Source organism: Schistocerca serialis, chromosome 6 (assembly GCF_023864345.2).
Source record: "Schistocerca serialis cubense isolate TAMUIC-IGC-003099 chromosome 6, iqSchSeri2.2, whole genome shotgun sequence".
Classification (NCBI taxonomy): Eukaryota; Metazoa; Arthropoda; class Insecta; order Orthoptera; family Acrididae; genus Schistocerca; species Schistocerca serialis.
The window spans coordinates 412,527,776-412,554,526 of record NC_064643.1 but is presented as its reverse complement, the minus strand read 5'-3'; positions in this window follow the sequence as shown (position 1 = coordinate 412,554,526).

The window sequence follows — 26,751 nt, the reverse complement described above, 5'->3', positions numbered from 1 at the left end:
TCTTCTTGTCTCAATTTATTTTTAAAAAAATTCCTCCTTTCTGAGTTCTGATCGCTTCAGTTGCCACGTTCTGGCACTTCGTCAGATGTGTGGCACAAAATAATATCTTCTTATTTTCCATAATCTAATAATCACATATACAAACTTTACTGTCACCGTACTCATCGATTAACAATGTGGTTGACTCAAAATACAATAAGTTGCTTTGTGTTCACTTAAATACATTAACTTCGAGAGCCCCATTAAATAGCATTTATGAGAGAGTTGGTTTAATAACCATTCCTCTTCTCACAAAATCGTAAACGTGTCTTAACTGCGAGTCCATCAAGTCATGTCACAGTCGCCATGTATTGGCGGTTCCTGGCAACTAGAGGAAGCAATGTGGTGCTGGTGTGCAAGACTCACACGTCCCCTTCATCATTGGACTTAGTTGGAGGTGCTTTGCTCATCTTCTCAGGATAGTCAGCTACGATGATCTGCCCAACTTCTTCTCTGAAGATATTATGCTGTTTAGAGGAATTTTCTCCACTCTTAAAATGATTGCGTGTACACAAGATACTTTTAAATCAACCCTATTATATTTCACTTTCACAAACAGAACACCACATAACAGTTTCACATCAATGAGTCATATTTCATAAATCTAATGATTCCTGGTCCGTTAGAAACTATTGATTACTTTTACAATAAATACAGTTCCAAAAATATCTCAAGGTTCTCACAAGCACACCATCTGCAACTCTAGAGAGTCAGTAAGTAAGTAAAAGTAAGTGTCTTTTCTTTCCTTTAACACAATTCAATTGTTCACAATAATGACTGATGTAGCACCGTCATTGAGTAAGGCGCACTTGCTCCTAGTGCAGGTCATGTAACTTCTGTGACGAGTGAGGCAACCCCTTGCCCACGCTGATCAACCATTCACCTAGTGGCACTCTCTTGACACACGTACACCCTGTACACACAGAAAACTGGCGCAAGGTAGACACTCTCCTGTTTCTCACACTCGTACATAAAATGTCGGGTGTTCGAGACGGTGGAAAGCAGAGGGTCTCTAGTCTAGATTTTGCGTCGAAACTCTGGAGGCACTACATATCCCTCTTCTTAGCTCGAACACTTGATATTTTATACATGCTGGACCGAGACTCGAACTTGGCACCTTTGCCTGGCAGAAGTACAGCTGTGAGGATGGGGCGTGAGTCGTGCTTGGGTAGCTCAGTGGTAGAGCACTTGACCGCAAAAAGCAAAGGTCCCAAGTTTGAGTCTCGGTCGGACACACAGTTTTAATCTGCCAGGAAGTTTCATATCAGCACACACTCCACTGCAGAGTGAAAATCTCATTCTGGTTCATGGCAGGTCGTAGAACAACATGAGATGGGTCAGGTTGCATCACCCAGACCACCACCTGCAAAGATTAACACCTCATCTGAATGGCATTGCAGACCAGATCTGCATCCTCCTTGGCTCTGGTGGCAACAGTGGAACAGTGCAACACATCATACACTATCAGGGGTGACAGTCTGTCGCCATTTATTACAGAATGCGGAATGGGTTACGTGCACGTCATCCATCTTTGGCAAATGTGCAGAAACATGCTAGACAGAAATGCTGCATGAAACAACATCACTGGGGACAGGAATGGCATTAGATGGTGTTTCTGAATGAATCTAGGTTTTATCTGTTTGAAAATGATGGCTGTCATTTTGGTTTGCCGCATATATGGGGGAAAGCATCATAGTGACTGCATTCTCACAAGACATACAGCATCAGCTCAATGCCTTATGGTATGGGGTGGCACTGGGTACAACCAAAAATCAGAGCTGGTGTGTGTCCAGGGCACTGTGGCCAGTGTGACCTACATGAATGACGTCCTGTGACATGTAACTACACCCTTTCTCCACAACACCCCAGATGCCATTTTTCAGCAACACACTGCACAACCACATGCTGCTGCACAAATACATGCATTCTTTGTGTCACAGGATGTCAGCCTTTTGCCCTGGCTTGCCAGATCAGCAGACTTGTTGCCAATTGAAAACGTGTGGAATATAGTGAAACAACAGGTACATTGCTGTGACCCAATGACAACCACCACAGATGAACTTTGGAACCAAGTGAGTGCAGCACGGATGGCTATACCACAAGACATCTTTCACGTCTTATTCACACTGATGCCATCATGCATGGAACAAGTTATCAGGGCCAATGGTGGACACTGTGCCTGTTAGGCAAAAGGTCATATGCTGAACTGAGGTGACTGAAATGCTAATCATTTCTCCAGACCATACTAATCTGCATGTCCTGTCTCTAGTCATCCTAGATGTTCTGTTTTTTCTCAACATGAGTGTATGAACACAAAGTCTTTTTTTATCTGATCTTTAATTGGCTATGATATTAGGTGTACACAAAATTGGAGTACAATATTTATAGAAGAACTTTAAAATGTCATCTACATTCTGTTAGCTTCTGTAGGAAAAACTGCATATATATGTGTGTGTGTGTGTGTGTGTGTGTGTGTGTGTGTGTGTGTGTGTGTGTGTGTGTGTTTATGTGAGTAAGTGTAATCTTCATCAGTTTATTTTGTGTACTACAGACAACTGTGTTCCTTTTCTTGTGTTTTATTCCAAACCTAAAACAAAGAGTGGATCTCATACATACGTTTCTTTTTAAAAATGTACCTGTTGTTCTCCATGTTGTTCCACCTTTGCTTCTCCTTCTCTTTCTTCTTCTGCCTGTTTGACTTCTTTTTCTTTCTCCTTCTTGCCTTTACCACCTTTACCTCCTTTCTTTCCTTTTAATGTTGTTTCTTCAGGTTTGGTCACATCAGGTTGTTCAACCTGAACTTCTGGAATGGGAGGCTCTGGCGGACTGGGAGGTTTTTTTACTGGAAAATAAAAATTATTTGAAAAACGTTTCTTTTATAAATATTTGTTTCTAACTTCTCTTTCTTATCAAAAACTATGAGATTTGAAAAAGTTTTTATATCTTAATACCATATTTCAAGGAACATCTGTACAGAATAAGACAAGAGTTTGGTGAGGAAGCCATCCATTTAGATTTGAAAATATCAGACATATCACTCTCATCTTTCATTTCTATTCTAAAACTGCTGAACATGGACCTTTTACATAATGTATAACTATCTCTGCAATGGTTAAGAAAATATTATCCCTGGGCAAGTCACATTTTAGTCCAATTTTTATTAACTGAGCACAACAGTTTTGGAGTAACTGTGTATTAACCACAAATCTCATGAATGTGTATGTATGTACTGGAATAACAAAATTATAATTCCAGTAAGAAGAATGTGACAAAGAAGATTACACTGCATCCCATATTGTTCTACCAATCCTTTTCTGAACTAAGAATATGCTCTGTGAGTGCACAGAGCTATCACATAATGTTATATCACACCACATTAAAGACTGAAAATTACCAAAAGAAACAAGCTTTTATATTCTCATGACAGAGAAAACTGATGTTCTGCTTTTTCAGTTTCTGGATAAGTTCCTGAATGAGACCAACTTACAAAAGCTTTTTGGGTACAATGGAAGGAGTAAAAATAAAAACTCCTCATGTAGTTTGTTGAGAGTTAAATTTAAGCAAGTGGATATCAGCTCCTTTATTTGTTCCATTTTTATGGCTGGATTATCTTTAAAACTGCTGTTATTTAAAAAGACAATGGGGAGTCAAAAATCCTTCGGCCTGTTAGAAAGTTTAATTGGGTTCTCTACTTTAATGGTGTTTACTATTTTTCTTCCAGTAAATATTAATGTGTGTATTACGACTGTTTATTCTTCTCCAACAATGTTTATGGGTGCAGCACTGCTAACAAAAATCAATTAGATGATTGTATGTAGACAAACATGAAACACTTGACAATACCAACTGAGTATTTTTATGCGATGCATTTGGAAAACGTTAGCTGATGCCAAGTTGTGGTGGTGAATTTCACAGGAAAGAAAAGGTGTTCTTATAAGAGTACAACAATTTGTGAAATATACAGTGATGATGGAGAGCAGACACAGCACTGAGAAAGTAAATGGACTGAATTACACTACTTGTTTATACTAAATGAAAATTATTTGACCAGATTCTGATTTGTGGATAACAATGCCTGGAAGAATGAGCCAGGTGAGGATGAGTAAGTTGCTGATCAAACGGCATATATATCACATCAAGGTCAGATGTTATCAAAAATTGCATTTTCCATACGCAATGAAAGAAAATGCATACACAAAATTTGTCAAATCAAAAAACAGTATAGGAAGAGCTCTAAAAGTTATATGCTCCAAAGGAAAACAAATTCCACACTTTGCAACTGAGATGGAAACTGTTGTTGTTGTTGTGGTCTTCAGTCCAGAGACTGGTTTGATCCAGCTCTCCATGCTACTCTATCCTGCGCAAGCTTCTTCATCTCCCAGTGCCTACTGCAGCCTACATCCTCCTGAATCTGCTTAGTGTATACATCTCTTGGTCTCCCTCTACGATTTTTACCCTCCACGCTGCCCTCCAATACTAAATTGGTGATTCCTTGATGCCTCAGATCATGTCCTACCAACTGATCCCTTCTTTTAGTCAAGTTATGCCACAAACTCCTCTTCTCTCCAATTCTAATCAATATCTCCTCATTAGTTATGTGATGTACCCATCTAATCTTCAGCATTATTCTGTAGCACCACATTTCGAAAGCTTCTATTCTCTTCTTGTCTAAACTATTTATCATCCACGTTTCACTTCCATACATGGCTACACGCCATACAAATACTTTCAGAAACGACTTCCTGACAATTAAATCTATACTCGATGTGAACAAGTTTTTTTTTTTTTCTTCAGAAATGCTTTCCTTGCCATTGCCAGTCTACATTTTATATCCTCCCTACTTCATCCATCATCAGTTATTTTGCTCCCCAAATAGCAAAACTCCTTCACTATTTTAAGTGTCTCATTTCCTAATCTAATTCCCTCAGCATCACCCGACTTAATTCGACTACATTCCATTACCCTCGTTTTGCTTTTGTTGGCGTTCATCTTATACCCTCCTTTCAAGACACGGTTCATTCCGTTCAGCTGCTCTTCCAAGTCCTTTGCTGTCTCTGACAGAATTACAATGTCATTGGTGAACCTCAAAGTTTTTATTTCTTCTCCATGGATTTTAATACCTACTCCGAACTTTGTTTTGTTTCCTTTATTGCTTGCTCAATATACAGATTGAATAACATCGGGGATAGGCTACAACCCTTTCTCACTCCCTTCCTAACCACTGTTTCCCTTTCATACCCCTCAACTCTTATAACTGCCATCTGCTCTGTACAAATTGTAAATAGCCTTTCGCTCCTTGTATTTTACTCCTGCCACCTTCAGAATTTGAAAGAGGGTATTCCAGTCAACATTGTCAAAAGCTTTCTCTAAGTCTACAAATGCTAGAAATGTAGGTTTGCCTTTCCTTAATCTTTCTTCTAAGATAAGTTGTAGGGTCAGTATTGCCTCACGTGTTCCAACATTTCTAGGGAATCCAAACTGATCTTCCCCAAGGCCGGCTTCTATCAGTTTTTCCATTCGTCTGTAAAGAATTCACGTTAGTATTTTGCGGCTGTGACTTATTAAACTGATAGTTCGGTAATTTTCACATCTGTCAACACCTGCTTTCTTTGGGGTTGGAATAATTATATTCTTCTTGACGTCTGAGGGTATTTCGCCTGTCTCATACAACTTGCTCACCAGATGGTAGAGTTTTGTCAGGACTGGCTCTCCCAAGGCTGTCAGTAGTTCTAATGGAATGTTGTCTACTCCTGGGGTGTTGTTTCGACTCATGTGTTTCAGTGCTCTGTCAAACTCTTTACGCAGTATCATATCTCCCATTTCATCTTCATCTACGTCCTCTTCCATTTCCATAATATTGTCCTCAAGTACATTGCCCTTGTATAGACCCTCTATATACTCCTTCCACCTTTCTGCTTTCCCTTCTTTGCTTAGAACTGGGTTTCCATCTGAGCTCTTGGTGTTCATACAAGTGGTTCTCTTATCTCCAAAGGTCTCTTTAATTTTCCTGTAGGCAGTATCTATCCTACCCCTAGTGAGATAGGCCTCTACAACCTTACATTTGTCCTCAAGCCATCCCTGCTTAGCCATTTTGCACTTCCTGTTGATATCATTTTTGAGACGTTTGTATTCCTTTTTGCCTGCTTCATTTACTGCATTTTTATATTTTCTCCTTTCATCAATTGAATTCAATATTTCTTCTGTTACCCAAGGATTTCTACTAGCCCTCGTCTTTTTACCTACTTGATCCTCTGCTGCCTTCACTATTTCATCCCTCAAAGCTACCCATTCTTCTTCTACTGTATTTCTTTCCCCCATTCTCGTCAATTGTTCCCTTATGCTCTCCCTGAAACTCTGTACAACATCTGGTTCTTTCAGTTTATCCAGGTCCCGTCTCATTAAATTCCCACCTTTTTGCAGTTTCTTCAGTTTTAATCTACAGTTCATAACCAATAGATTGTGGTCAGAGTCGACATCTGCCCCTGGAAATGTCTTACAATTGAAAACCTGGTTCCTAAATCTCTGTCTTACCATTACATAATCTATCTGAAACATTTCAGTATCTCCAGGGTTCTTCCATGTATACAACCTTCTTTCATGATTCTTGAACCAAGTGTTAGCTATGATTAAGTTATGCTCTGCGCAAAATTCTACCAATCAGCTTCCTCTTTCATTTCTTAGCCCCAATCCATATTCACCTACTATGTTTCCTTCTCTCCCTTTTCCTACTCTCGAATTCCAATCACCCATGACTATTAAATTTTCGTCTCCCTTCACTACCTGAATAATTTCTTTTATCTCCTCATACATTTCATCAATTTCTTCGTCATCTGCAGAGCTAGTTGGCATAAAACCTTGTACTACTGTAGTAGACATGGGCTTCGTGTCTATCTTGGCCACAATAATGCGTTCACTATGTTGTTTGTAGTAGCTTACCTGCACTCCTATTTTTTTATTCATTATTAAACCTACTCCTGCATTACCCCTATTTGATTTTGTATTTATAACCCTGTATTCACCTGACCAAAAGTCTTGTTCTTCCTGCCACCGAACTTCACTAATTTCCACTATATCTAACTTTAACCTATCCATTTCCCTTTTTAAATTTTCTAACCTACCTGCCCAATTAAGGGATCTGACGTTCCACGCTCCGATCCGTAGAACGCCAGTATTCTTTCTCCTGATAACGACGTCCTCTTGAGTAGTCCCCGCCCGGAGATCTGAATGGGGGACTATTTTACCTCTGGAATATTTTACCCAAGAGGACTACATCATCATTTATTCATACAGTAAAGCTGCATGCTCTCGGGAAAAATTACGGCTGTAGTTTCCCCTTGCTTTCAGCCGTTCGCAGTACCAGAACAGCAAGGCCATTTTGGTTAGTGTTACAAGGCCAGATCAGTCAATCATCCAGACTGTTGCCCCTGCAACTACTGAAAAGGCTGCTGCCCCTCTTCAGGAACCACACATTTGTCTGACCTTCTGCAGTATCTTTGAAACTAATATCAGTAATCAAAGGAACTTGATAAATGCCATGTAGGGGAAAAGGTGACAAAGAGCAGTAACAAACAAAGAAAGAAGCAACATAAAAAGCTCATTTTTTGTCACAATGGATACAAAGACAGCAACATATCCAGAAACTGCCCTGCAAATGGGAAATTTAAAAGATGAAAAGAATTGATGTGCTGTCGAAACGAGTGCTTCCAGAGGCATAGTTACATATGTTACATTGCATAGTGTCAACTGTATAGTGGATTCTGAGGCAACTCATCACTGAATCCAAAAAAAATTATTTTTCAGCTGTTAATAAAAATATTTTAGTTGAAAACATAACTTAAGCTGATGACAGAAAAACAGAAGCCTTGGAGAAAAGCATAGTAAAGGTTTGGAGATTTGGCTAAAGAATATACAACTAAAAATGCAATATTTGTGGCTTAGATCAAGCATGCAATCATATCTGTGAGGTAGTTCAATGAAAACATTAGAAAGGCGATTTTTAATAAAGAAGGTTGCAAGATCTATGATGCATCTGGAAGACTGCTCATTAAAACTCAACAGAAATATTGTTTACATCACATAAATATGAAGCCACATGCAGACACCAGAAGATCATTAAAGTTTTTGAGAAATAATGAATTTAACACAAAATAACTAGACTTTGTGGCTCATCAAACAATGGACATCAGTAAGAGTACAACCAACACAATATGAAAGGAAGCAATCCTGGGATTAGACAATAAAAAAAGGTGAAATAAATCATGTTATGTGTGTTTGGTGAGTAAATCACCATGAAGACCATTTCCAGAAGGTGTATCACAAAATTTGATGGAACGAGCAATCACTTTAGATCATGTTCATAGTGATCTCATGGAACCTATTTATTGTCCAAAGTTTGGGAGGGAGTAGATATTTAATGAGTACTGGGGATGGTGCAAACCTATACATATTGTGCATTCCTTAAAAAGTAATGATGAAGTATTTAAAGAATTTAAGAAATGGAAGATTCTAACAGAAAAATGATCCAGTAAGCATTGGAAGAGAATGTACTAGGCCTAGAATTCTGCTCACACACACACAGTCACAGTTCTGTGAATCTGAAGCAATTCAGCATGAAGTAATTATGTCATATACACCATAACAAATTGTATAGATGAATGAATTAATGAAAGTGGCATGGTCAAAGTTGGTAGGAAGCAACTTACCAAAGGAATTTTGGAGCTGAGCTGATAAACACTGCATAACACATAAGAAATTATGTTACAAATAGCCAAAAAATGAAAAAAAAAAACAGCTTATGAATTGAGCCATATAGAAAGCCTGCTGTATGAAATAGGATGTAAAGTTTTACTTGACACACCCAAACAAAGATTCAGTCTAAATTACCCACAAGGGCAGAAAAACACTCTGATTTGAGAAGAAGGGACAAAATGCAACAAGTGACTTAGATCCCTGTTTCCCACATCAAAACCAAGTCTATTTCACATGTTTCCCTACTATACCAGTAAAGGCACAGTAGTAGGAGTCCATATACTAGGTCCCTGTCAGATACAATCTCTTCAGGAATTAATGACTGAAACATTTTGTCTTTTTTGGCCTCCCCTGCTCCACACTGGTATATGAATGTGGTATGGTTTCATATCCCACATGATTTAGTCTACACTTTGGGGTATCTTTCTCTGTTCCCATTGCGTACAGATATTTCTTGAAATCCACATGGTAAGTCAGTAAGCTTACCATGAGGTAAATCTTCTGTTCATGCCCAAAATTGCAGAACTTCTCTTTAAACACGGTTTTTACATCATTAGCTTGCAATGTTTCTGTTTTTGGGTCTTAGTCAAAAGTTCTATGTGCTGCCTTGTGATCCAGTCACCTAGTTTAATTTTATCATCACCTTAGCGACAGTTAGGACAGGTTCCAATCCAACAAATTGGTCACTGCCACTGTCCTATCTAGAATATCAGCTTCTTCATTTTCAGTAATAAGTGAGTGACCAGGGCCTTCAGCATGTTTACTCTGTTGCATTCCCTAAGCCTCACAATGGATACCTGGTATTCTGTGGCAAATCTTTCACCTTGTTTCAGATGCTGGCAGAGATTTCAGAGCTGCTTAGCTGTTTGAATGAATGTAGATGCTACAATACTTGTAGTATCTACGTATATCCTCCTCTGTGCAAAATTCTGATAGCAAGTATCTCCACCTGGAATACAACAGCAAGCTTCCCTGGAGAGATTACTCTGCTAGTCTAGGCTGTATCCATATACTCTGGCCCCAACAACTTCATCTGTTCCTGACCGTTCAGTAAAGTAGACTATGTTACATGAATGGTATTTTCATTCATTCCTCCACTATACCCTACTTCCAACTGTTACACTGAAAGGTTTGTTGAAAAAGCCTGAAGCTATAGTCGAATGGCATTTCCCCAACCATTCCTATATTTACCATATCCATTATATTTGTGTAGGACACTAGGTATCCTGAAGATTTCTAGTATTTAACCTGTATGCCCCTACTGCTGCCTCTGTTGTAAGCCAAAGTGTTGCCTTCTGATCCTTCCACCTAGTTCGATTTTAACATCACCTTAGTGAAAGATAAGAGGACAAGTTCCAATCCAATGTAGTCTCCATCCCATTGGATGTTAATACTGCTAATACTGTCTCTTGTGGCTAGACAGACCAATCTCTGCACCTTCTCAAGCTCCTCAGCAGCCGCCTGCTCTACTTTATTCTACCATACTACAAGTTATCACAGGTCTTATTACAGAGGTGTATATCTAGTACATGCTCCTACGACTTTGGCCTAAGTTTTTACCACAAGGCCCATCTAGTGCACATGAGCACTTTTTGCCCTGGAACTTATATTATGTGAGGGGCCCATGTTAGTTTTGCATACAAAGTTACCTTTAGGTACTTCATTACCCACACTGCTTGGAGAATCTCATTGAAGTGCTTCCAAGTCCCACTACGTGTCCTGGATATGCTTTCTTGTGAACAGTGCTACAACAGTTTTCATAGAACTAACCCTCAGGCAGTGTTCCTACACCAGTTTTGCACAATGTTCAGAGTGCATTCACTATTCTAACAGTGCTTGCAAACTGCCAAGTATTATGACTAAACTGTTTGTGTATCCTTGGCAAAAGTAACCTCTAGCATTTAACACTTTAATGAGTTCATTCACCACAAGGTTATACACTATTGGGGACAAAACCCTACCTTGTAGACAGCATCTGGTGGTGTTGATCACCAACCTCACATTCATCCTGGTGATTTCTGCCTTTCTTCTATCCAGCACGGTCTTAATCCATCGACATACGGTCTTCTATAGCTGTAACCCTGGATTGAAGGATCAAATTGTTAAAAGCTCCTCAATATTCAGCAAGATGCAGAGAGCAATTTCCTCAAAGTGCAGAGCTTTTTCTACCTTCCCAATAAGTTGGTGAAGTGCTGCTTCACATGATTTACCTGGCTGATATGCGTGTTGGTTTTCATATAGAGGGACCTCAGTTAACCTCCATTCTCTAACGTTCACATTAACCAGTTTCTCTAATGTCTTTAAAAGAGGACAGTCTGAGTGGTCTCATATTCTTAACCTTCATATGATCAGTTCTGTCTAGCTTTGAAATAAAAACTACCTTCATTGTTCTCCAAGGATTAGGAATGATTCCAGCTGCTAGGATGAATCAAAACAGTCTGCACAGGAGTCAGGTCATCTCTCACCTACTTGTAGCAGTAGAGCTGTAAGAATTCCAACTGTGCCATGCGACTTTAATGACTGAAATATTTCCAATGGTCACTGAATATTCTTGAAGTTAACACATTCTTTGGCAGATTCCTGCATCTCCCATTGTTCACCTGTAATCCAATACCTCACCATGATTGAATCTTGGTCTGCATCATTTGCCATTGTGCATTGATGGAGACAAGTCTCTGGGAGCTCATCCCATGCCTCATGCTCTGTCCTTGTCTACCCACCATCCTCCTTCCTTAGTGCACCGAATAAAGGCATTCCTATTGGATACCCTGTATGGCCATGGGTACAGAGTCTGGATGCCAGAAGCCAAACAGTTTTTGGAATTTAGGGGCTGTCTTTCAAGGAATTTTTGAATGTCCAATGCTCTACTAAAAGTAGACAGCAGAAGTGACAAATGCTTTGTGAAATAAATAATCAACATTGCAGAACATTACACCAGTGTTGTGCCTGCTTTCATTCATTATATAACAACGGAAAGAGTTTACTGAACTGTACAATGAAGGAGCATTGCCATTTCCAAGTACTGAAAATTAAACCCAAAATGAAAGAGAAGATTTGAGCACTGAAGGAGAATTTCATCGTTTCTCAGATCAGGAGAAAAATTTGGAAGAAATACCTTTATCCATTGAAAGTAATCAGGAATTTGTGCAACACGCTGAAACTTGGCAAAAACAATGGAGTCGAGGACAGGATACAATGAAAGAAAAAAATGAGTTTAAGCTAATGCCGTCCATGGGCGCTTTGTTTCAAAGGGAGAGCTTATAATGAAGAAGCACAAATGAACATTGTGCAAGGAAGGAACAGTCAAGAACCATTATCATATCAGAAAGCAGTTAATTCTGATGAGGCAGCTGAATGAATAGTTCCAATCAGTGAAGAAACTAAGTCCTCAAAATTAGGTTTTACTTTTCGATATCGTTTCAAGAGGGGAAGTGTTGTGAGTTAAATTTAAACAGGTATATTGCATTTCCTTTATTTGTTCCATTTTTATTACTGAATTATCTTTGACATTTCTGTTGTTTAAAAAGACAATGAAATGTCTGCAGTCTGAGGGGTTGTATTGGGTGGAATGATGGCAGGAGAAATGAGGCACTGAGGGAGGGGTTGAAAAAAGAGTGACAGATGTCTGGGAGGGAGAGACAGCAAGGAAACAGAACAGCAAAGTAGCACAAAGGAGTTGTGTTTGAAATGAAGGAATGGTTTAGGAAGAGGAGATAGAATGGAGGAAGTGCAAGACTGTAGAGATGAGGGTGTGAGTCCAGAATAAGAGAAGTGGGGGGAGGGGGGGAGGGAGGCATGGGGCGGGGGTGGAGATGATTATGGAATATAACCTTCTACAGATTAAGGCCAGGAGGATTGCAGGATTAAAGGACATGTTGTACGGACAATTCCCAACTATGTACAACAAGATGGTATGGGGAGGAGGGGGTGGAATAGGAGAGAGATTCAGATAGTATGGGCTGGAAAATAGCTACTGAAATTAAGCATGTGCTCAACAGTGTGCACCAACAATGGATGGTCAACTCTGACCTTTCCCACAGTTTGATTTGGGTTGACAGTTGGTTAGTTGGCTTCTGTAGGTGGCCTTGCTTCTGATGAGGTAGGATATGACTGTGATGGGAATGGAATAAGATGTACTGGTGCACAGGCCAGGTCTTACACATGGGCCTTCCATGTGAGTGGTACATGGGGCAAGAGGTAGAGACATAGGTATTTAAAACAGAGAGGATTGGAATGGAAAGAACAGTCACTAGTTGACTCCTGGGTTCTGGAACAAACTGTTTTTATTCATTGTAGAAGTTTTCTTGCACTTCTAGAAACTGTTGCTTATGATTCACAAAACTGAAGTATGTGCTGACATTACAGTTCTGGCAATTGAATCTCAATGTAGATAAGTGTAACGTGCTGTGAATACATAGAAAGAAAGATCCCATATCATTTAGCTACAATATAGCAGGTCAGCAATTGTAAGCAGTTAATTCCATAAATTATCTGGGAGTAGGCATTAGGAGTGATTTAAAATGGAATGATCATATAAAGTTGATCATTGGTAAAGCAGGTGCCAGACTGAGATTCATTGGAAGAATCCTAAGGAAATGCAATCCGAAAACAAAGGAAGTAGGTTACAGTACGCTTGTTCGCCCACTGCTTGAATACTGCTCAGCAGTGTGGGATCCGTACCAGATAGGGTTGATAGAAGAGATAGAGAAGATCCAACGGAGAGCAGCGCGTTTCGTTACAGGATCATTTAGTAATCGCGAAAGCATTACGGAGATGATAGATAAGCTCCAGTGGAAGACTCTGCAGGAGAGATGCTCAGTAGCTCGGTATGGGCTTTTGTTGAAGTTTCGAGAACATACCTTCACCGAGGAGTCAAGCAGTATATTGCTCCCTCCTACGTATATCTCACGAAGAGCCCGTGAGGATAAATTCAGAGAGATTAGAGCCCACACAGAGGCATACCGACAATCCTTCTTTCCACGAACAACACGAGACTGGAATAGAAGGGAGAACCGATAGAGGTACTCAAGGTACCCTCCACCACACACTGTCAGGTGGCTTGCGGAGTATGGATGTAGATGTAGATGTAGATGTAGAAAGTAAATGGAAATACTGTGGTCTTTGCAATCATAAAATAATTATACTTGCTTCCTTGGCACACTGTTTGCAATAAATTATGCTGCTTTTGTATTTAAACAATGTTTTAGGCATTACCCTACAATGAAAATGGATTCAAAATTTTGCCAAACAATTGAGCAAGACACAACTACACTCCTGGAAATTGAAATAAGAACACCGTGAATTCATTGTCCCAGGAAGGGGAAACTTTATTGACACATTCCCGGGATCAGATACATCACATGATCACACTGACAGAACCACAGGCACATAGACACAGGCAACAGAGCATGCACAATGTCGGCACTAGTACAGTGTATATCCACCTTTCGCAGCAATGCAAGCTGCTATTCTCCCATGGAGACGATCTTAGAGATGCTGGATGTAGTCCTGTGGAACGGCTTGCCATGCCATTTCCACCTGGCGCCTCAGTTGGACCAACGTTCGTGCTGGACGTGCAGACCGCGTGAGACGACGCTTCATCCAGTCCCAAACATGCTCAATGGGGGACAGATCCGGAGATCTTGCTGGCCAGGGTAGTTGACTTACACCTTCTAGAGCACGTTTGGTGGCACGGGATACATGCGGACGTGCATTGTCCTGTTGGAACAGCAAGTTCCCTTGCCGGTCTAGGAATGGTAGAACGATGGGTTCGATGACGGTTTGGATGTACCGTGCACTATTCAGTGTCCCCTCGACGATCACCAGTGGTGTACGGCCAGTGTAGGAGATCGCTCCCCACACCATGATGCCGGGTGTTGGCCCTGTGTGCCTCGGTCGTATGCAGTCCTGATTGTGGCGCTCACCTGCACGGCGCCAAACACGCATACGACCATCATTGGCACCAAGGCAGAAGCGACTCTCATCGCTGAAGACGACACGTCTCCATTCGTCCCTCCATTCACGCCTGTCGCGACACCACTGGAGGCGGGCTGCACGATGTTGGGGCGTGAGCGGAAGACGGCCTAACGGTGTGCGGGACCGTAGCCCAGCTTCATGGAGACGGTTGCGAATGGTCCTCGCCGATACCCCAGGAGCAACAGTGTCCCTAATTTGCTGGGAAGTGGCAGTGCGGTCCCCTACGGCACTGCGTAGGATCCTACAGTTTTGGCGTGGATCCGTGCGTCGCTGCGGTCCGGTCCCAGGTCGACGGGCACGTGCACCTTCCGCCGACCACTGGCAACAACATCGATGTACTGTGGAGACCTCACGCCCCACGTGTTGAGCAATTCGGCGGTACGTCCACCCGGCCTCCCGCATGCCCACTATACGCCCTCGCTCAAAGTCCGTCAACTGCACATACGGTTCACGTCCACGCTGTCGCGGCATGCTACCAGTGTTAAAGACAGCGATGGAGCTCCGTATGCCACGGCAAACTGGCTGACACTGACGGCGGCGGTGCACAAATGCCGCGCAGCTAGCGCCATTCGACGGTCAACACCGCGGTTCCTGGTGTGTCCGCTGTGCCGTGCATGTGATCATTGCTTGTACAGCCCTCTCGCAGTGTCCGGAGCAAGTATGGTGGGTCTGACACACCGGTGTCAATGTGTTCTTTTTTCCATTTCCAGGAGTGTATTTTATGCAGTAGGTGTGCTTTACCAAGCTACATTTATGGCTTCAAAGATGAGATTAGATGTACATTTCGTTCCAATTGATCCATAGTGAGGAGATCCTCTCGGATGTGGAACATATCAGAAAACAAGGGTACACAATAAATATTTACAAAATAAGAACAAATATGCAATTGTACCTTCCACAGATCCCAAATGAAACTGCCTTTGTGGGTGTGGAATTGCTAAAAAAGAAAGAAAGAAAGGAAGAAAGAGAGAGGGGGGGGGGGTCGGTCTTAAGCATATTTATATTTATAGGGATATAAAACTTGACACAATATTAAATGTTCAAAACACTTAAATGCATCAGTTAAAATACAACGTGTTATTTACTGCTCGAGAAGTGAAAGCAAGAAATTTTTGCCAACACCACTCAGTAGTCATAGGTTCTATAACACAGTGGCAGAGCTCCTCAGTAATGTGTTAGAATGGGGACATTAAAAAGTTCTGAGCAGCCCTGTCCAACAACAACAGCAGGTATGCATCGTGCAAATCAATGTGTGGAAATACTGACCCTCTGACAACTTCACCAACAACTCTCTAGCCACAGCCACAAAATGAAAAAAACATAGTATCTTATGACTATAATATAATCTCAACTGCTGGAATCTGCACTGTTGTACAAATACCTGGGTGTAATGTGGTATGTTACTTGACAGTAAAATAACTGTTAAATTGTTCCCACTAATTCTATAGTGCCAAAGCCTGGGAAAAAATGATGCAAATGAGAATTTGTGGAACCTCTGGGACATCTACAATACTTTACGTGTAACATGTAATGCATACTCTAAGCTAACTCACCTATGCATTGAGATCTTCAGCTTACATGCATTTCTTACTGCAATGTATCAACTTCCAGCACATATACTAGCTCTTGAAGTAATATTTTAGTATAGGATAGAAAACTAATTTGATTACGTAATAAGCATATAGCTGACCTCTAGTGCGAAAATTTAACATTATTGCTTGTTAAGTGTTGCCACTTGTTAGCAATGCCACAATTACGACTAAACACGAACAAAAATATTGAAACAGTGACTACCTTCCTAAGCTGAAATGCAAATGAGGGAAGCAACATTCCAGTGATACACACTTTATTAAACAAATAAATTTGTTTGAGGATTTCACACCCAAAACTGACACAGACTACATTATAGCAGTTGACTGCAGAAAACTTTGACTAATTTAATAACCTTTGAAGATGCTATTCAAGACATAATTGATGACTAGTTTGTGTAGCCATCATCTTAGCATCTTAAGACAATACAAACTCTGAGAAGCAGGCAATCCTGGAGGTAAAATACAGTATTGAGGGAAGATTTCCAGAAGCCATGGCTGCTAGGATTACCTTCACGGTTTCTGAACAGACATGCAGTCGCAATTTTCGACTACCACCAACCAAGTTAGAGCCATTTTCCAGTATTTCTTTGAGGCTATCTATGGGGAGGGGGTTGGAAATCCCAAGAGTATGGTATAAGGTACTGCTTTAACTACACCCGCTTATGAACAAATCGAGACATATCTTGACTATCAGGAAGAAATCACACTTGAAACATCTAAATCCCCAGAACCCCTCAACACCTACTGAATGTAATAAGTGTGTTAAAGTACTGTAGGCACTTGGGGAGAAAATGGAGGCTTATGGTTGACTTTTAGTTTCAAACACATACTTTGAGCTTTCAAGTAAGGACCATCAGCAGGCAAGTCCATAAGGAAGGCAGAAGCCTACTGTGTGTTCTGCAGACAAACAGCGTGGCCACTGGGCACAAGACTGCTAGAAGGTGAAGGCTGTCAGACTGTCTCAAGAACTTGAGTTGCAACAATAGGTGCTTTCTTTGCTTCTGCCAAAGTCACATAGCAAAAGACTGTAGAAAGAAAGGAATAGCATTTTGTCTCTTTTGCAAGAAAAATCATCAAAAGTCAGTCTTCAGCATTTCATAACATTTTACTTCATCAGTTATTTCTGCCAAACACAGTTCAGTAGGCAATGAGAATACTGGATGTTTAGGATACATTTTATCTCCAGACTGTCCGCATATCTTCATAGGAACCACAGGTGTTAGTAGACTTACATACTGCGTTTCAGATGGTCGCAGCCAATCTAGCTTCATCAGCAGATCATTGATCAACAATGTAAAACTGGAAGTTGTTGCGAATAACCCACTGGTAATCAATACCTTTGAGTCTTCATTCACTATGCCACACTTTCGTCTGATTCGCCTGACACTGAGAAGCACATGTAACAATGCTCACATAACAGATACTGTATTCGTGAGGTTTGATTCATTTTTCAGACATCCGTTGGTACATCAAGATGTCAAAAGGCAACACATCGGTAATGTACAACTAGCTCATCCTGCAGAAGGATACAATGATCTTCTCATTGAGCTAAATGGAGTGGATCACTATTGGGAAATTGTAAGGACACTGTGATGATATGCGTATACCCCTCACTGACTTACGGCCTTTGAAATGCAGATGGATCTTTAACAGAAGCCACCCAAGGATTTCCGTACATCAAGGCATTTTTTACCTGATCAACCAGCTATTCAATCAAGCATTTGAAAACACCGTTTGAAACAATAAGAATTTGTGACAATTGGGAATTATCAATGAGTGCAAAAGATTCAGCACTTTGTGAGGTATTTCATGCTGCCTACTCCATCAATGACCATTGAAGAATGGTCTGTCTCACATGAAAATTGGCAGCCATTCTTCAAAACAACCTCTTTAATGCTGAAAAATGTTTCCTCACTTTGCAGAGACATCTAGAGAAGAATTATGTCTTTAGTGTTATATATGAGATACATATGACAAATTACATACAAATTTGACATGTTGGACAATCTCCACCCCAAAATTCAGCCAACAACTTTTATTTGCCTCATCAACTAGCAACGACATGGAAACACGAAAGCACCGAGTGGAGAAACGTATCTGACACATCTTTAAACGAAAAGGACTTTCACTCACTTAATGATGTCTTGGAAACAGTACGTAAACTTCTTCCAAAAGAAACTGCATTATTCACGCATTTTTGAATGCAAAATTTTGCTGTCATCACAGTTATTATTGAGGCTTTTTTTAGTTGGTTCTCCATTCAGATGACAGAGACCTGATGCTTTTCTGGTACAGAGGCCATAATCGTAAAGCAAATGAAGCAATCAGCATGTGAAGAAGAACTGCTTACCAATTCATACGACTTCCCTTTGGACTTAAATATAGTCTGTTCTTATTTTAAGCTGCAGTGAGATAATTTGCAGGCATGTACCGATCAGTTTTCCACCAAAAGTACATTATTAGACTGTAACACTTGCATGGATGAGTTTGCAGTGGATGCTGCAGACAAAAATGGAGTGATAATTCTTTACTATGATCTGATCACACTCATGAATAAAATCCAAGCTGCATATGTCAAAATGGGTGACGAACTCACAGCAACTGGTTGGAAAATGGAAATCAGAAGGATGAGAGATCACGAAAACTTTGCATATGTTGGGAGGTCAGTGGAATATATTAGATGATACATTTTGTTGGGCTCATTCATTGATAAAATACCACAGACAGTGGCCACCAAAAGAAGCTTATTACAAGAAACTGCTAGTCTTTATAAAACACTGGGCTTAATAACTGCCTTGCCCACCATAGAAAAAATTTTGTTTCAAGATACTTGATTGCTTGGAGTAGGGTGGGATGAACTTCTGCCTCAGTATCTTGCCACTTGGTGGAGTACTTGAATGTCAGTCCTCCCAAGCCTATCACATGTTTATGTACTAAAGTGGATCAGAAACTCTGAAGAAGGAAGCACTTGCATCCATGTTTTCCATGATGCTTCAGAGCATGCATATGGTGCAGTCTCATATGTCAAGTGAACTGTAAACAGTAAGTCTCACATCCAACTGATCATAGAAAAAGCAGACTAGTAACCATCAGGAGAGTTACAATGTCATGACTGGAACTGCTAGCAACTTTAATGGGGATGAGACTTCTACAACGATAGTTCAATAAGTAACTCCCCACTCTTTTTTTTCACAGAACATATTTATTGTAAAGAGTCAGAATTTTGTGACAATACATATCAACATTGTGGTGTCACCGCCAGACACCACACTTGCTAGGTGGTAGCTTAAATCGGCCGCGGTCCATTAGTACATGTCGGACCCGCGTGTCGCCACTGTCAGGATCGCAGACCGAGCGCCACCACAAGGCAGGTCTCGAGATACGGGATAGCACTCGCCCCAGTTGTACGGACGACATTGCTAGCGACTACACTGACGAAGCCTTTCTCTCATTTGCCGAGAGACAGTTAGAATAGCCTTCAGCTAAGTCAATGGCTACGACCTAGCAAGGCGCCATTAACCATTTTAAGATAGAGTCTCACTTGTATCATCAAGGAATGCTGTATTCAAATGAAGGACTAAAAGTTTAGTATTATAGCAGCTACGTACTTTTCTTGCTACCATTCATTACGTATCCTGTTTCAGACCTCTCCCTAGCCTACGGGAGATAATGCGTGCCATTCGGCTACTTCAGTGTGGCGTAGCTGTCTTGTTACGCCACAACAGTTGGCGACGAGTCAACGGAAAGGGTCTTGTTCTTTCTAATTGCTTACATTTACTTGTGTCATGGCTTCGCCAGATGTACTGTCCGAATTTTATCGCTTGCAGAATCAGCAGACGCAGGCGTTATTGGATACCCTTGGACAGCTCGTCCAGGGTCAGCGTGCACTGCACACCGATGCGGCCGCCGCCGCTTCATCGCTACCGCCGCCACAACATGCAGTTGCACCGCCGTTTCGCAAGTTTGACCCAACCCAAGAGACATGGACTGAGTGGTCACGCCAATTTGGATTTCATCTCGCCGCCTACAGAATTCAAGGTAATGAGCGGCAGCCTCACTTATTATCCTGTGTCGGTGTGTCCACCTACCGTGTGATAGTGAAATTGTTTCCCCGACGTGACGTAGCAACTCTGTCCTACGAAGAAATTTTGTCGGCATTGGACGCCTATTTCAAAGAAACAGTCAATGTCGTTGCAAAAAGGTATACGTTCTTTCGTACAAAACGTACGGCCGGTCAAACTAATAGGGAGTGGGTTGCAACATTGCAAGGCCTTACAAGGGATTGTGCTTTTGAGTGTGAATGTGGACTCCCTTATTCAGATACAATGGTAGGTGATGCAATAGCACAGAACGTTTCTAATGTTCGCATCCGGGAACATATTTTGAAACTCGTCAATCCCTCCCTTCAACAAGTGATAGACATTTTGGATAGACAAGACACGCTTGACTTTGCTCAGGAATCATTTGCAACTTCGCCAGCCGTGTGTAACATTAACCGGCCCGCCGGGCGCGCTGCGCGGCCCGGTAAACTGCCCTCGCGCAAGTCCGCGCAGCTGCCGCCACGCTCTAAACCAGGTGTGCCACGCCAGCATACAAATGCAGTGAAATCATGCCCGTGGTGTGCTACTAGACATTCGCGTGAAAATTGCCCGTCACGCCAAGCTATTTGCTTTTTCTGTAGTAAGAACGGACATGTTCAAAGTGTTTGCCAGAAAAAGTTCAGATAGGACAATCACAACCATTCCAGGCCTTTTGCTTCGCGCCGGCATCGAACCAAGGACACTCCGGCTCGTGAACCTTCGCCCATGGACATTCATGTAGTTAATTCCACTTCGTCCAGTGCCACTGTCTCTACTAGTGACTGTGTTCGTCCCACAAATACTGTGCGTCGACATCGCCGGAAATCACGTCAATTAGCAAGTGATGCTGTACCTGTATTAGTTCAAATTGCACGAGACAGTCGCTCTTGTCGTCAGCAGGACAATAAACTTTTTGTAGATTTGGACTTTAATGGCAAGGTCATACCATTCCAGCTCGATACCGGAGCTGCAGTTTCATTGCTCAATCACGACACGTACAAAAAACTGGGCAAACCTCCGTTGCGTTCTGCAAATGTTAAGCTCACTACATATTCAGGACAGCAGATCGCTGTGTTAGGACAGTGCACTCTTCTTGCAACATACAAGGGACAAACAAAACTTGTGTCATTTTACGTTCTTCGTTCTTCTACTGCAGTGAACTTGTTTGGTTTAGATTTATTTCAATTGTTTAACATGTCTATAGTAAATCAGGTCCTATTAGTGAATCAGACTGTGCCTTCAGACAGTGTTTCTCGTTTGTGTGAAGAATTTGCAGACATTTTTGCACCGGGCCTGGGTTGCGCTAAAAACTATGAAGCACATTTGGAAGTGAAAGTCAACGCGCAACCGAAATTTTTCAGAGCGCGCAATGTTCCTCACGCATTGCGTGATGAGGTCCAAGTACATTAAACGATTTAGAATCACAAGGTGTGAGAGAATGTGCGCAATGCCTCTTCCATTTCAGCTCCGCTTCATCGCTTACGCCGTACAGGTGTTCCGTTCGTCTGGACGACAGAATGCGAACGCGCCTTTCGCCAGTTGAAATCGGCGTTGCTTTCTAATACTTGCCTTACACCATTCGATCCCCGGAAACCCCTTTTGTTGATGGTAGATGCATCGGATTTTGGGATCGGTGCTGTGCTTGCGCACAAAGATGGATCGCATGATCGCCCTATTGCCTTTGCGTCCAAATTGCTCTCATCTGCGCAAAGAAATTATTCCCAGATAGAGACAGAAGCTTTGGCTCTCGTGTTTGGTGTTACTAAGTTCCATGATTTCTCGTATGGTCGTCACTTTACCATCATCACAGACCACAAACCTTTGACATCGCTTTTTCATCCGAACAAGCCTGTACCTCTGCGTACAGTGCAGAAATTCATTCGCTGGTCTATTTTCCTCTCGCAGTACCGCTACGATATCTTGTATCGGTCCACTGCTAAGCACAGAAACGCCGATGCGTTGTCCCGTTTGCCTGTTGCTGAGAATAAAGCATTCGATTCTTCCGAACTTGCTTGCATGTTCATTGATTCGGAAACCGATGAAGTGGTCGAATCGTTTCCGACTGATTTTCGTCGTGTAGCTACAGCCACAGCTGCTGACCTGGTCCTTGCTACCGTTTTGCGTTTTGTTGCTACGCAATGGCCTTTGTCAAAGTCTCGGATCGAGGATCCGTTGGTTCGCCGATTTTTTGCTCACAAGGAGAGACTTTTTGTTCGACGTGGTGTTTTGTTGTTGCCTTCTGATAATGATCAGTCCAGAGTCGTGGTCCCACATTCATTACAGTCCTCTGTTTTACGGCTTCTTCACCAAGGACATTGGGGTATAGTGCGAACGAAACAATTTGCTCGTCAGCACTGTACTTGGTTCGGAATCGATGCTGCGATTACGAATGTGTGTTCTTCTTGCATGGCGTGTGCCGAACAACAATGTATTCTTCGCTGCCTCGGCCGCGCGATGTATTTGGTTTTGGGGGCCTCTGGTGAGGTGCGTCGGCATCTCAATCAGCTGCGCCTCTGTCGTCGCACGGGTTCTGCCGCTCCCCGTCTGCTTTCAGCGACGGTGCCGTCCGGTCAGCGCCCTGGGGACCCATCTACTGGCTCGCCTCATCCCCAGGTGTTACCGACGATGCCTTCCATTTTGCCCCATGGCGACGCGCCGCTTCAGCCGCCGCCGCCTGTTCTCCCGCCGGTGCCGCCAAGCGCCTCCCTGGGTCACGCGCCGCCGATCGCTTCCCGTGACCAGCTGTCCTCCGGCATGGAACTCTTGCCCGCTCCGGACCATGTGACGTCTTCGCGCGGCGGATGCCCCGACGCAATGGAGGTCGACCCTTCGGCCCCTCCTGTCTCTTTACGGGCGCATACACCGCATGTTGACGAGCACCCTGGACTAGGTTTTCAGGCGTTTCCTAGCTCCCCTCGGACCGAATTGCCGGGTGCGGGTGGCACAGCCTCGCCTGTTGTTAGGCTCCCCACCTCATCGCATACGTCAACATGGGGTCCTCCCCACGGCAGGCGGAAGCCTTATAACACGACCGTTCGCCGATTTGCGGGGGAGGAATGTGGTGTCACCGCCAGACACCACACTTGCTAGGTGGTAGCTTAAATCGGCCGTGGTCCATTAGTACATGTCGGACCCGCGTGTCGCCACTGTCAGGATCGCAGACCGAGCGCCACCACAAGGCAGGTCTCGAGATACGGGATAGCACTCGCCCCAGTTGTATGGACGACATTGCTAGCGACTACACTGACGAAGCATTTCTCTCATTTGCTGAGAGACAGTTAGAATAGCCTTCAGCTAAGTCAATGGCTACAACCTAGCAAGGCACCATTAACCATTTTAAGAAAGAGTCTCACTTGTATCATCAAGGAATGCTGTATTCATATGAAGGATTAAAAGTTAAGTATTATAGCAACTACGTACTTTTCTTGCTACCATTCATTACGTATCCTGTTTCAGACCTCTCCCTAGCCTACGGGAGATAACGCGTGCCATTCGGCTACTTCAGTGTGGCGTAGCTGTCTTGTTACGCCACAACAAACATGTCTTGTCCATGTCCTATTTTTCTACATAGTCTCCATTATGTTCTATGACCAAACGCCAACATTGTGGAAGAGCATGTATTCCCTGCTGGTAAAAGCTCTTGTCCTGTAGGTGTAGCCACATTTCCACTCCACGACTGACACTCTTATCATCTTCAAAGTGTGTTCCCCATAGAGAATCTTTAAGTGGCCAAAAGAGATAGAAGTCCAAGGGTGCCAGGTCAGGACTGTACGGCGGATGATGCAATGATGTCCAACGCAATTTGGCGATGTGTTCCCAGGTTCTCAGACTTGTGTGTAGGCGTGCATTACTGTGTTGGAGCAAGATTTCTGCTGGATTCTTGTCCAATTTAACATGTCGGAAACAGTTCTTGAGTTTATTCAGAGTCTTCATGCATGCCTATGAATTTATGATTGATCCTCATGGCATCACATCCACGAGAATGATGCCATCACAATCCCAGAAGGCTGTCACCACGATTTTTCTGGCAGAGAGCACCGTCTTGAATTTATTCTTTTGTAGTAAATGAGGATGATGCCACTCCATGGACTGCCTTTTTGTTACCGGCGCAAAGTGGTGCAACCATCTTTCATCCCCTGTAATGATCCGTGACAAGAAGGCCTCCCCCTCAGTCGCAAAATGCTCCAGCAATTCAGATGAAATGGCCTTTCTTTGAATCTTGTGGTCCACTGTGAGCATTGTGGAAACCTTTGTCAGCACCTCTTTGAATATCCAAGAGTCTTGACCATTGCAGGCACACTTCCAATGCTGACCGACAACTGTAGAGCCAATTGTCGAGTTGTGATGCGCCAGTCAGCATGAATAATAGCATCCGCACGATTCATCATGTCTGAAGCAGTGGCTGTGAGAGGACATCCCAAGCATGGCTGATCATGGAGCTCTGTTTCTGCATTTCCTGAGGCTGTAACTTTCTTTACCCATTACCCAACTGTACTCCTATTAACTGCAGCATCACCATACACTGCACACAAACGTTTCTGGATGATCACCACGGTTTCTTTTTCTGCACACAAGAATTCAATAACAGCACACAGTTTGTAATGTGAGTCGTATGTAGACATCATTTTGATGCAGTACTACAGCTCTGCCAGCTGCCAGAAACAGTTCCAAACTTCACCAGCACACAGAACGAAACATCAAATGTGAAACACCAAGTCTGTTTGTCTATGTATATTAAGGCTTTTTTCTTTTTTTTTTAAAAAAAAAAAAGTGGAGCATTACTTATTGAATGACCCTCGTACATTACTAATGTAAGGCTACCAACAAGACATAAGTATAGCAACTCTTTGGACTAACTCCATGGTGACACTAACTTGCTTAAAGGGTAATCCCAATACTTGGGAAACATTTGCATGCAGCACAGTGCCAAGGAAATTCACAAGTACACCTAGCCATCCCAGTGGAGGCATTGCCCAGGTAGAGACAATCCTGCAGATCATCTGTCAGAAGAAAGAATGCCTCCAACTTTACACACAGTGGACACACGGTCTGCATTAGCTTTCACAACAGTCCCATCTTTGGCCCAATGAATATCATGCCTCTCCTTCTTTGTTGTTAACTAATAACTCACACTTGGATCCACAGATCCTCCTTGCAGATACACCCCAGACATTGGCAGGTATTGAAAAACTTAGTTCCTATTGGAAACTACCGCTAGTCATGGCCCACATTCTCTGACAGAACAGAAAACTTCCTGACAAGGTGACTTCGCACAGTGAATTTACAGCAGACAAAATGGCAGCAGATCAACATTGTTGGATCAAGGCTACAAAAGAACAACACTTTTCTCAAGAAATCTGAAAAAAAACATGCCACTATCAATGGATAAAAAATGAAGAGTATCAACCCTCTTTTGGATTAGGACATGTTGCATCTAGGTTGTCATCTCTACATCATGTCAAATTAACCATTGAAGAACAATATCCATTTATCCCAGACGGAAACCATCGCTTCACAATCTTACATATTCACATTCTTTTACATTCTCTTGGGGATGAGGTCTCTTGGAAAGAGCTTCACTCCTCCTACTACATACTATGTGCCAATTGTGCCATAAAGAAGATTATTCATCACTGTCTTCCATGCAAAATAGTGCAGGGCATTACCAGTCAAGTAATACAAGTCCACTACCAGCTGACCAGGTGCACTATAGAACATAATCTTCCAAGCTACTAGCACTGATACTGTGGGGCTGCTGTGCACCACAGTAAGGAGTATCACAATTACATGCCACAGTGTATTGTTCACCTGCACTGTGATAAGAGCCATTCACCTACAGCTAGTTCATAATGTGCAATGGATTGATTTATTGGCAGATGTGGAACTCCATATGCCATTTACAGAGACAATGCCCAAACTTTACACATAGCTAAAACAGAGATAATGAAACTGTTGACAGCCACCTCTGCTGATAAAACCATGAATACCATGCTTAACAAGGCAGAATTTGGAAGTTTCTACCTCCAGGTACAGCTTGGTGGGGAGGATAAAGGGACAGAATGGTAGGTCCAACCTAAGGATGTCCACTATTGACAAAGAGAGACCACAGATTGCGCTCGTGAATAATGAAGTTGCTATCAACTCAAGGCCAGTCCCTCAAATTGAATATGAAGTGCTCACTCTGGCATCCTTTCTCACAAGGGAGAGATTTACAACACTGCCAACAGGACCTGCACCACCAATTGAAACAGACTTCATGAGAGATTTCAGACTCAATCAGAAAACAGCAGATTTCTGGAACTGCAGGAATAAGGAGT